This window comes from Pseudorca crassidens, chromosome 4, assembly GCF_039906515.1.
Source record: "Pseudorca crassidens isolate mPseCra1 chromosome 4, mPseCra1.hap1, whole genome shotgun sequence".
Classification (NCBI taxonomy): domain Eukaryota; kingdom Metazoa; phylum Chordata; class Mammalia; order Artiodactyla; family Delphinidae; genus Pseudorca; species Pseudorca crassidens.
Window position 1 is genome coordinate 16,363,637 of NC_090299.1, and position 13,803 is coordinate 16,377,439.

Here is a 13,803-nt window from a genome sequence, read left to right on the forward strand (position 1 = left end):
ATTATTAAGCCCAATCTTTCAAAATATTATGTATTTAAATATATATGCTATTTTAGAAGGCTAAGAAAAGTATTCAAGTCACATATTAGTCAAATCTGAGTAGTTATGATTACACTAACACATAAGTAGAACAATTCTCAGTTTCAAATCCATTACTCTACAGAGAAGTTTCAATACAGTAGTGTTTATCTTATCCTTACAATTTTTGACAGACATGAATTATGCAGAGCACTATATTATATTATTATGTAGAGCACTATACCAAGACCAAAAAGAAAAAAAGAGAGATCCAGTAATACATATATGTTGTATGTGTGTGTGTGTGTGTGTGCCTGTGTGTATTCAGAATAGTTTTTCAACCAAGTCTCTTGTCTTCATCCTTCCCTTTCCTAGTCATACTCCATAAAATCACCAGAATATTTTAACTGTTTTCTTTATTTTTAAGGTAATTTGTGTAATACAGAACTCTAAGACTCCCCTGCATGATTAACTTCAAAATTTTTGGCACATTATTTAGAAATTTTCAAAATCAAGTATCAACCTGCTTTTTTGTCGTCTTGGTCTATCTTTCCTTCCAAGTATTTATTCTATCTAAGTAAGCAGAGTTAGTCATAGTTTTCCTTTGTTTCCACAGCTCAGTTGATTTGCATATATTAGAACATTAAACACATTGTTTTTCGGTTACTTGCTTATCTGTTTCTTTCATTATACCATTAGTTTGTCAGAGACAAGCACCTCATGCACAGTAATTCACACTTTATACTCTCTAGCATTCATTTCATTTTGCATTTCATATTGCATTTTAATTTCAAAGTTATTTTTTCTCAATATTGCCTGAACCCACTAGATGTATAAATGGAACTCTAAATTAAAAAAAAAAAAGATTCTTATATGATCCTTTATGTATATATGTGTGTGTGTGTGTGTGTGTGTGTGTGTGCTTTTACATCAGCATTTAGCTAGTAAGATGCGTTAGAAAACATCTGTCATATATAAAATTTTTTGTGGGAAACATCAACATATACAAAAAATACACAGAATAATACAATGAACTCCCAAATAACCATCAATCAGCTTGAACAATTGTCAGTTCATTTCTAATCTTGTTTCATTTCTATCCACACAATTCTCCCTTCATGGATTATTTTGAAGCCAATCTCAGAAGTTATATCTTTTCATCTGTAAATATTTCATTATGAGCTCTAAAAGGCAAGATCTTTTTTAAAAAAATGTAACCACCATGCCATTACCACAATTAAAAACAATAATTTCTTGACATCATCAAACATTCAATTTTGTTCAAATTTTTAATTTAAAAATAAATGAAGTAAAGGCTTTCAACTTTTAATGTATAGATTAGCTACCAATATCTTTTTATCTTGAAATGTATTTTTCATTTAGAGTGTCTCACTTTCTGGATTTTGTTGTAGAAAATAACATTTTTTCTCCCTATTTTATTACTTTTATACTGGTATTTGTGTCTACAGGCTTAATCAGAATTAGTTCCTATTTTTGTTTTATTTCCTCATAAGACTACTTCAGGTTGATAGGGTGATGTTGTGTTTTTAAGTCTAGAGGCACATTACAGCCTTAAATGTGCCAGTACAACATGGCAGTATTTTAATTAAAAGAACTTGGAGTCTGTTCTTACCAATAGGACTCTTCTACCATGATTTGGTGGGCACAACAGTCAAGCTTAAACAGTCCAGAGAACCAGCTCATCTTTAGGATTTCTTTTTTTTTTCAGCCAAACAAGTCAGTTATGCCAGGAAAGAAACACAGAATCAAGCTTAAAGGAAAAAACAAAACTATAACTAACATTTATTTATACGATGTCATAGAAGGAGATTGAACCACAAGGTAAATAGTAAAAGAACCAAGAATGTCATAAGGAGATATAAGGTAAAGTTTACACTAGGTTATTCAGGCAAGTCCCTAAAGAGATGTTGTGTATGGCTGAGAAAAACCTTTTATGTAGAGGAAAGAATGGAGGACAGAAACAAAGGATTAGTTGACTATAAGCTTGAAATGACAATAGTATAACATGACTATGTAAAGCTCAGAGAAGTGATAGTCTCCTGATCATATTGTGTTCCATTCTGGGTAACATAAAAATATGTTTAGTGAAATATTGGGGACTTCAAGAACATTTAAAGGCAATTGAACAAGATGATGAACAGTTTGGAGACTCTGTCTTGTGTAGCTTGAAGAAAACTATGTATATGTGTATGTGTGTGTGTATGTATGTATGAGGGATTAAAGTATCCTATAGTAGTTTTGATAAGAAGAAAGTTTAAAATATTTGAATGGATATCATTTGGACTTATTCTAACTGCAGAAGAAAGACGTAGAACTTGTGGATAGAGGCTATACATACATGGATTTCTCCTCAACCAAATAAAAAAATTCATCTGTGCTAAACTGAAATGAGTTAAATTTTGGCAGACTCTTGATAACCTCTTTAGGGTTGTTGTATATGTGATCTCTGCTTTATATCAAAAACCACATGATCCTTTTAGGATGTTCTAGAATGAAATCTAAAGCAATAAATTCTAACTGAAATAGATGCCACATCCTGATTGAAATCTTCAGAAACTAAGCTTATTCCCATAGTACATTATTTTCCATAGTATGTTGCTTAGCTAACACATTCCCTCAAACTTGTTCTGGCAAATCTTGTCACTAAGGATGTAGTACATGGAGTGAAAAGTTGTACAATTTTAACTTCAAGTAGTCTTGCAATACTAAGATTTTCTCTTCTTTTTCTTTTATTTATCATCATCATCATCACCATTATCAATTACATTTTACTGTCACCCTATATCTTAGAAATCAGAACTCAGCTAGAGTAGAGTACATCAGGTTTCATTTTTTCAGGTCCCCAACATTTTTTGGAGGATAGGAGTTTAGGACAGTTGGAGAGGAATGGAAGCTGCCAGGTGTGTCTGATTTCCCAGTCCAGTCTAGAGGATTTCTAGAGCAGTCTAGAAAGAATAAGCAAGGACTGTGTAAGTGGCAGACAGAGTATCCGGGACACTCTGGCAAAAACCCTCCTTACTCTTCCTGGTAGCCTGGGATTGCTGTTTGGCCCAGCCTGCTTGGGGCTTGTGTTTTCGATAGGAATGTCCAACTCTAATGCACCTGGTTTTTCCACCTCCTTTTCCTTGGCTCATTCTGGGTCGCTACACTAGTAGCCTGATTATAGGACATAATTCTCCACCTGCCCATCTTCAGTGCAATGCACATGTGGTCCATGCAGCATGGCCTCCTCCCTTCCAGCTGCCAACATCTGCAGTACATTTTGCCTCCTCTCCACTTCCACCCCCCATCCTTTTTCTGACTTTTCTCAGTTTGTCCTACATTTCTAGAATCCACCAAGATCTACTGGTTCCAAACCCAAGAGAGACAGGATTGCTTATTCAAAAGTTATTGTCAATACTTCTCTTCCAGGAGGTATACATATGTGTTGGAAAGGCAGAAGGGGAACCTGTTACATCAAATGAATGATGCTGACATTTTTCCAGTCCTCAGTGACTCTGTGATTTGGTCCCAACCTTAATGTCCTTGGCCATCCATTGCATTCTTGATCTATTCTCAGGCCACCACCCTATCAAGTCCAATCAGAAGAAACTAATACCCCTTTTACACTATGTTGCCATGTTGCATCTTTTCCTACATAAAATTATTAAAACTAAATATAAGTGAAAACAATTTGAGAAAAATATTAAACTTTTCTAGGCTTTTCAAAATGCACAGACAAAACTCCTGCATGTATGTGAGTGAACTGATTATTAAAAAAAAAAAAAACTTGTTCACAAAATATTCACATTATGGCAGTTATTTCATTATGAATCTATTATTAGAATAAAAATAATAAAAAATGTACGTTTGCTTTAAGATGATGATAACGTTTGAAGCGATGGAAAAACAATTTTATATCTGCTAAATTTCCACCAGTTTTGCTCTAAGAATATATCTTAGGATATAGGATATAATTGCATATATTTTCTCAGAACTCTGTAATATTGTAAATACACTGACTAGAGTAACAGAGTAATTATATTTTTATTTAATGTACAGTTCCAGGGGAGATAAAAATATGTACATATGTATGTATGCACAAACTCACACAAACATGCACTCCTATATGCATGTACATAAATATAGTGGAAAGAGACAGAGAGACAAATGGACACAGAGACACAGAGAGAGGGAGAAGAAAATGGAGAGAAGAATATGAAAACTTATTAAGACAATCTAATCATTAGGGCTAAATATGAAAGGCAATATTTTTATACTTAGAAACTTTTGGGGTGATTTCTCTTGAGATTGAATTTTTCACATGCTAAGCTTTAAATAAACTAATTTTGAGCTATTTATTAAGTAAAAACGTACCCTGCACAAAAGATTGAGGATTTTTTTAATGTATTTTATGTGCATGATGATTTTATTGTCTAAAACTGATCATCAGTCTTCTTTTTAAAAAGTTTTAAAAATACTCTAAAATTTTAGTAAGTTTCTTTTTCATGTCTTCTACTCCTTTTGTTTAATCTGTCAAAACATGTAAATTTTAGTGGTGGATAGAGATTCTCTTGATTGGAAATGCTGACCCATAGGTAGGTGGATGATCAAAGAGAAATAGTAATAGACACATGCCATGGGTCATGAACTTGAAAATCACTTATTCTCCTTTTTTGTACACTTTTATCTGTTGATATTTAATATACTATTTATACCCTATAAATGGAAGTAAGAAAACCTATTTTCTTTTTCTAAGTAGTTTAAGTTAAAATTTGGGATATCGATTTCTCATGTACAAATATGCAAACTATTCTGTATTCAATAACCAGGAAGGTATTTTTAAATAGCTAGTGGTTGCAGGGAGAAACAAATGAAGGAACAATCTTACCCATCCTTTATTTCTTTAGTGGAGTTTCAAAGGCCAACCCAGGTCAACATGTCTCCCTTGTACTGCTCTAAATCACAAACCGGGTAATTGTGTAATTCCTGACGTGAATCTCTGGTCTCTATCTGCCTGACATTTTCAAGTAAGCTTTTACTCACCCACTAATTCACTCAATGCTGTCACCAAACTTTGGGCCTGTCACAACCTAACATGTGGAATGTCATTCATTAGCCTTCCACATCAGAATTGGGTCAACCTTGATACTGGTGCTGCTTTGATTTGGGGACATCAATCACCCACTGACTAAGATTCCTTTTCTTGAGGCTCAGGTCCATACTATTTAGAATTAGACTGCCCTTAAAGCCTACTTTCTTCTTGAATTGACTACTGATTTTGGCTGCCGTAACTCTCTACTATTCGTTCCCCATTTTGATAATAAGATCTCAAACTCCTGTTGAGAGAACAGAGACCCTTGCTCCTAAATCATTGTCCCTGTGTTTCTTTGCCTGGATTTATATAGTCTGTGCTCCCATATTTAGAGGATTCTAAATCAGCTCTCTTAATTAAGTCGTCCTTGACCCTAGAGAACAGGTCTTCTCTACCTAGATCTTCTCAATGCCGCACAGATTATGATCATGACTCTGTGAAGAAGAAAACAATAACCTTTACCTACTGTTCCATTATCCCAAAGTCTATATCAAGCCAGCTTCAGGGAGTTGTGTTAAAATACTAATAAAAGAAACAGTACATTTTTCAAAAGTTTACATAATTAGAAACAAAAATGCTTCTCTTGAGTTCACGGAATATAGGGATACTAGACACATTTTATATTGTAAAAAGGAAGGATAGTAATGATATTATGAGAAGAACTTGATAGTGATTGTGAATTCTAGAACAAGGAAATGACATCATAATGGTAGTAATTCTAAATGAAGTCAAATGACTTGTGAAAATTAGGTATACTTATTCTGTATTGATTTACATATGTAACAAATACCCTTTGCCTATAAATTTTTGGGGAGAATTGCCTAAAAATCATAGTTATATTTGAGAACATATATTTTAGGGAGCAGAGGGTCTCACCCATGTTGAGTAGGGTTCCTGTCAGCAGCCAGCAGCTTCCTTCCCTTCCAGCAGCAGATTTGTCAGTTTACCATATGTGCCCTGCAAGTACTACTATCATGTTCTAGGTAGACTGTGAAGGATATTGGGAGCACTAGACAGAGTCACTGATGGAGATAGCATGTCTTGCATTGCAAATGTCTTCTTTAGTTCACATCATTATAAATATTACAACAATGTGGTTTTGTCAAATATGGATTTTTTTTTAGTAACTGAATTTTCCAAACAGAATATTATTTATAAATGATAAAACTATTTTGTAATAAGTTACATGAAGTATCTCTGTGCCCTCCAAAGCCCAGAGGCATACATGCATCATATTACAATCTATAAATCTCAGATTTTCATTATTATGAAATAAAAGTGCACAACTATCTAATTTATGAGGCTGGAAATTTTATTTCCCAGTTCTAGCATTTGGTATTAAGGTTTCTTCTGATTCAACCTCACAGTATTAATGTTTTGAAGAGTAAGGGTGTTTTTCAAGAACTTCACAGTTACTACTGCAACATGTTAAGCATGATTTAATTAATATTGAATAGACTGTCTCTGAAGCAATTAAACCAGCTATGTCATACTCAGTCTAGCTCTCTCATTTTCCATAAAGATGGCAAATTAGTTTTACAAAGATATGTAGTGAGTTAAGTAAATGCAGAAGTTGCATATAAGAAGAATCTGCTTCTTTTAGATAAAATTGAAAACTTGTTAAAGATGTGAGCCCTTTGATAAGTCACTTAAAATTACTTTTCCTGTCAGTTTTAGAAAAGAATATGCATTGTACTTGTCTCATTAAGGAAAAAAATAAACAAATGCTGTGAACTGATCTGCCAATATTATAAATATGTTCAGCACCCATACTGAGTGTAATCTAACAGAATGTAATAAAGCTAGAAGCTGACACTGTAATGAAGAAAGAAGAAATGCAATATTGATTTACAGGGAAAAGTCTGTTCTTTTGAAACGAAATAAAAGCACCTGTTACCAGAAAAGAATGTAAATGCCAAAAAGAATAGTTCTGTTCATAAAGTTTTCAATTTAGAACTGTACAATTCAGCTCAGTAAATCAAATTGTATACAATAAAAGAAAAGCCAAGAACTAGTTTTATGGTGAAAGTGGTGTTTTAAAGGCTCACTAGACCATCAATTCTGTCACAGTGTTGAAAAAATAAACTGTAGTTTCCTATCCAGTTGGCCCTTTCTTCCAGAACAAATTTTAAATTGGATTCAAACATCATCTATATATAATATCCTACTGATGTTGGCATATGGCTTATAAACTTTCTGGTTGCTACTCAAATGTTCACTGTATGCCTCTTCTCTTTATGTCTCTGTTTTTCCTTCTTCTCTGAGTCCTTTCTTTCTACCAAATATTTATTGAGCACCAACTATGTGTGAGACACTCTGATAGGTCTTGGGGACCAATAAATTAGACTTGGGCCAGGGCAACAGCCATGGGGACCCCAGGGTCCTCGGTGCACCATGCCTGAGGATGCGGCTCCATTTCATGAGTAGGATCTGGACAAATGAAGGGTGCCTTCTCCTCTCAACCATTTGCTCAAGACTGGGAGTTCAAAGGGGGAGCCTGGTGTCTTTTAGCTGCAGTCATCAAGAGTGGCGTTTCTGCCTTGCTGAGCTGGGAGTGGGGAAGCAGAGAGTCACTTTGGTTCAAATAGCACAGTCTTTTGCCCTTCTTGCTGATTTTTCCCAAACGGATTTTCTTCATTTGTTGTTTCCTTTTAGGGCCATTTCCACAGGGTTTAAACTGTTGAGTTTTTAAAATAATTTTTACCAGTTTCACCGTGGAGCTTCCCACGCTCTCCTGCTCGAAGTCGATCTTCTATCTCATTATTTTAAATTGAAAATTTTTAGTCGAGGGGTGAACAACTTTCTGAACAGCTGTTAATATCTTTATCTATTGTTCGAATGGGTTATAAACCTTTCTCTAATGATTTGTTAAAACACTTTAATGAAGGAAATTACTCTTTTGTTTCTTCTTTCCATGATTTTCTTTACCCATGAGTTTATTATAATTGTTTGTATATTTACCCCACTTAGTTTTAAATACTGCCTAATTGATAATCTTTATCATTTATTGATTCTGAGTATCAAAAATATTTTACTTGTCTATAATTTATTATTTATTTAACTCTGTGTTTATTAAAAAACCCTGATTTTTCTGTTGTGAATCTGGACAAAATCATTATCACAACACAGCCTACAAATCTTTGCTCTGCTTAACTACTGAAGTCAAAGCCACTATGGTTGGCTTCACCAATGACAGCAACACTTTTTTTAGGCCAAGATTTCCAACTAAGCTTGGCTGGCCTGACCTCCAAATAATTATACTTATTTTATTCTACAGCCCCCTCTGCTAGGTGGCACCGATATGTGCAGCATTGCTAGATGTCCCTCACTACTCCAGGCCTGCCTCTGAAAGCAGTGCATCTCTTTCAACCCTCTGCTACATCCAGGTACATCTTCTCAGGACTAAGGTGACAGCCATCAGTTCTTCTCTTTGGCTTATTCCTGGTATCAGAGGACTAGACTTATTCCTTCCAAAATTACCATCCAAATTCCTCCCATGTGACCTGTAGCTCTCAGGCAAATAAAACCCTTCTTGCCAGACTTGCTATCTTATGTTTCTCAAAGAACCCTGGTTGTAAGTCTAACGACTTCAAGAAAATTTTCCTTCATTTTGCAGGCACTTGATTTCCTTCAGAAAAATAATTAGAAAGAGAGAAAGAGAACAGGAAGGGAGCAAAAAGGGAATGAAGAGACTTAAAACTTACTGAACAACAAATTAGACTTGTACAGGTACTTTTGCTATGTACACCAAGCCATATCTTGGGCAAATTAATATATAATATTTGTATTTTATATAGATAGTTTTGTCATGTATTAAAAATAACTTATGTATATGTTATTTATTTTCTTCTTAATATCCTGAATTCTCTGCCTCCTGAAATTTGCTGTGACCTAAGTTCCTGACCTCCTGCAAGATATTTAAGTTAAAATTGTTCCTAGCTGTTACCTGGCACCCAGTACATGTTTAATGAGTATTTTTTAATTAATTAATTAATTTATTTATTAATTTACTTATTTTTTGCGGTACGCGGGCCTGTCACTGTTGTGGCCTCTCCCGTTGCTGAGCACAGGCTCCGGACGCGCAGGCTCAGCGGCCATGCCTCACGGGCCCAGCCGCTCTGCGGCATGTGGGATCTTCCCGGACCAGGGCACGAACCCGTGTCCCCTGCATCGGCAGGTGGACTCTCAACCACTGTGCCACCAAGGAAGCCCTAAATTTATTTTTTTAAATGAAGGAATCACTTCATCATGGTTACCGCATACTTTGAGCAAACTGTGATGGGTAGTATCACTACACTAAAGGAAAAAAAAAATCTAAGAACAAAGTCAAGGAAGTTTATTTCAAGAAGTAAACTTTTTAGAAGTTTCTAATCTCAGAAGCATTTAGTTAATGCTAATTAATAGCTATCAGTTTAACTTAACTCTTTTCCACATTATTGCTATTGATGGTCTCCATCTGGTTTAATTAATAAAAACTCTTCTTCCACTCATTCTGATTATCAGCCAAATTTCATTTTCCCCAATCTGGTTTCATAAAGAAAAATTTTTATTCCATCTGTAACAGCCTTACTTTTCTAATAAGCCAGAAACACAATGATTGCTGATTATACCATGTTCTAGCATATCTATTGAATCTCCATCTTGCCATTTAGAAGGTGTGAAAGAGGCTGAAACTCTTTGAGATGTCTGTTCCAGAAAAAAAAGATTTCTACATAATATAAATACAGTTTTAGAGATTTAGAACTAGAAGTGTGCTTTTTGGAACTCAGTCATAATTCTGAAACATAATAGGCAATTAAGCATAAAAATTATAATTAATCAATAGCCACAATACTATCAAAGAGATAAATTATGTTTTTAAGGTTTTAGAGACAAGGACATCCTTATATGAGCACATATAACTCTTATTTTATATATGTATTCACAAGAATTCATATTCTAAAGAATTTCCAATGCTTTTTTTCAGAATGAGAAAGATTTACATTACAGTTACTTAATACCTGACACAAAATATACACGCTTTTCAACTACATGTTTTAATCTATTCAGCCTGAACCCTCAAATGGTTATAGCTAGATTGACCATGCTGTGAAAATTACATGACCACCCTGATTATTACCTGTCCTCTCAGTGTGATATTAGTGCTTTATCAACAGAATCACATTTATGACAATAAACTGTATAAACACTTACTATACTAACTATTGTCATTGTGTTTCTCAAACATGGCCTAGATAAGCTAAATTATAAACAAATGGTCATGAATAAAACCTAGCTTTTATGAATTAAATAATTTCAGTGTTTTAAATTAATGAGTAATAATCCAAAGTTATTTTAAATGAAAATAAACTATGTTAATTTATGACATCTATTTGTTTGGAATTCAAACATCTGGAATTTGTTCTATTTGTGAACAAGGTTTAGAAAATCTTTCTCTCAATGACCAAAGAAAAAACAAACTGATTTTGGAAAAATCACTAATAAAAAGATTTTATTCCAGTTATGGCCATTGAGGAAGTTTTTTTTGCTTGTTTCTTTTAAAAGATTTTTTAGAGCAACAAAATTTAGAGGAAGGTACAGAGATTTCCCATATGCCCCCTACCCTGAACATGTATAGTCTCCCCCATTATCAACATCACTCACCAGAACAGAATGGTACATTTGTTACCAAAGGTGAACCTACATTGACATATCTTCATCACCCAAAGTCCATAGTTTACCTTAGGGCTTACTCTCGGTGCAATCTGTGGGTTTGGACAAATATATAATGACATGTATCCTTCAGTACTATGCTGAAAATGAGTGGTGAGGATACACATTCTTGCCTTGCACCTGATCTTAGTGTGAAAGTTTCGAGTTTCTCACCACTAAGTATGATGTTAGCTGTAGATCTTTTGTAGATAGACTTTATCAAGTTGAGAAAGATTCCCCCAATTCCTATTTTACTGAGAATCTTTATCATGAAGGGGTGTTAGATTTTTTTAAAATTAATTAATTAATTAATTATATTTTTGGCTGCGTTGGGTCTTCATTGCTGCGTGCTGGCTTTCTCTAGTTGCGGCGAGTGGGGACTACTCTTCCTTGCGGTGGGCGGGCTTCTCATTGCAGTAACTTCTCTTGTTGCAGATCATGGGCTCTAGGTGCACGGCCTTCAGTAGTTGTGGCACACAGGCTTCAACAGTTGTGGCTCACGGGCTCTAGAGCACAGGCTCAGTAGTTGTGGCACATGGGCTTAGTTGCTCCATGGTATGTGGGATCTTCCTGGACCAGGCCTTGAACCCATGTCCCCTGAATTAGCAGGTGGATTCTTAACCACTGCGCCACCAGGGAAGTCCAGGGGTGTTGGATTTTGTCAAATTCTTTCTTGGCATCTATTGGTATAATCATGTGATTTTTCTTTTTTAGTCTGTTGATGTCATAAGTTACAGTGATTGATTTTCGAATGTTGAAACAGCCTTGCATACTTGGGATAAATTCCACTTGGTCATAGTATATTTTTAGATTTGATTTACTAATATTTTGTTGAGCATTTTGGGATCCTTGTTCATGAGAAATATTGTTCTGTAGTTGTCTTGTGATGTCTTTGTCTGGATTTGGTATTAAGGTAGTACTGGCCTCATGGAATGAATTAAGAAGTATTCTCTCTGCTTTTAACCTCTGAAAGAGATTGTAGTGAGTTGGTATACATTTTTCTTAAATATTTGGTAGAATTCACCAGTGAACTCATCTGAATTTGGTGCTTTCTGTTTTAGAAGGTTACTAATTATCAATCTGATTTCTTTAATAGATAGAGGCCTATTTAGACTTTTTTTTTTTTTCTGATGTGAGTTTAGGCAGATTGTGTCTTTCAAGGAATTAGTCCATTTCATCTAGATTGTCAAATTTGTGGGCATAGAGTTATTCATAGTATTCCACTTTTATCCTTTCAATGCTCATAGGATCTGTAGTGGTGTCCATTTTTCACTCTGATATTAGTAATTTGTGCCCTCATTCTTTTTTTCTTAGTTACCCTGGCCAGAGGCTTATTGATTTGTTGATCTTTTCAAAGAATCACTTTTTGGTTTTATTGATTTTCTCTGTGATTTCCTATTCTCAATTTCATTGATTTCTGTTCTAATTATTCTTACTTTTCATTTGCTTAGTTTGGATTTAATTTACTCTTCTGTTCCTAGTTTTCCAAGGTGGAAACTTAGATAATTAATTTTAGACTTTTCTTCTTTTCTAATACTAGCCCCTCCCCTCCTCAATTTCACTTTCCATGGTTTCAGTTACCTGATGTCAACAATGATCAGAAAATATTAAGTGGTCGGAAAATATTAAGTGGGAAAATCCAGAAATAGACAATTCAAAAATTTTTAATTCTGAGTAGTGTGGAGAAACCTCGAACTTTTCCACACTGTCCCACTCTGTCCCACCCAGGATGTGAATCACCCCATTGTCCAGCATATCCCACCCCTTAGTCATTTAGTAGCCTTTTCAGCTGTCCAGGTATCACAGTGCTTGTGTTCAAGTAACATTTATTTTACTTTCTAAAGGCCCCAAAGTGCAAGAGTAATAATGCTAGCAACTCATATATGCCAAGAGAAGCCATAAAGTGCTTCCTTTAAGTGAAAAGGTGAAAGTTCTCAACTTAATTAGGAGAGGGAAAAAAAAATCAGATGCGAAGTTGCTATGATCTCCAGTAAGTACGGATCTTCTGTCCATGAAACTGTGAAGAAGGAGAAAGAAATTTGTGCTAGTATTGCTGTTGCACCTCAAACCCCCCAAATTACAACCACAGTGCATGATAAGTGCTTAATTAAAATGGAAAAAGCATTAAATTTGTACAATAAGATATTTTAAGAGGTAGAGAGAAAGAGAGAGGCCACATTCACATAACTTTTATCACAGTACATTGTTATAATTGTTCTATTTTATTATTAGTTGTTGTTAATCTCTTACTGTGCCCAAATTATAAATTAATTTTTGTCATAAACATGCATATATAGAAAAAATATAGTATGTATAGGGTTTGGTACTATACACAGTTTCACACATCCACTGGGGGATCCAAGAAGAACAAATCCCCCACAAACAAGGGGGACTACCGTGTATCCATTCAGTGCTACAAATTTCCCTCCTAAGCACTGCCTTCATTGCATTCCACAAATTTTGATAAGTAGTATTTTCATTCTTATTTAGTTCAAAATATTTTTAAATTTCTCTTGAGAGTGCTTCTTTGACCTATGTGTTATTTAGAGGTGTGTTGCTTATTCTCCACATATTTTGGGGTTTTCCAGTTATCTTTCTGTCATTGATTTCTACTTTAATTCTATTGTGATCTGAGGGCAGACATTGTCTGATTTCTGTTCCGTTCAATTTGTTAGAGTGCATTTTATGTCCCAGAATGTGGTCTATCTTGGCAAATATTCCACGTCAACTTGAGAAAAAAAGTGTAATTCCCTGTTGTTGGATGAAGTAGTCTATAGATGCTAATTCTATCCAGTTGCTTGATAGTGTTGTTATGTTCAGCTATATTCTTACTGATTTTCTGCCTGCTAAGTATGTCCATTTCTGAGAGAGTGGTGTTGAAGTCTCCAACTATGATAATGAATTCATCTATTTCTCCTTGCAAGTCCATCAGTTTTTGCCGCGTGTAGTTTGATGCTCTGTTGTTAGGTACACACACATTAAGAATTATTATGCCTTCT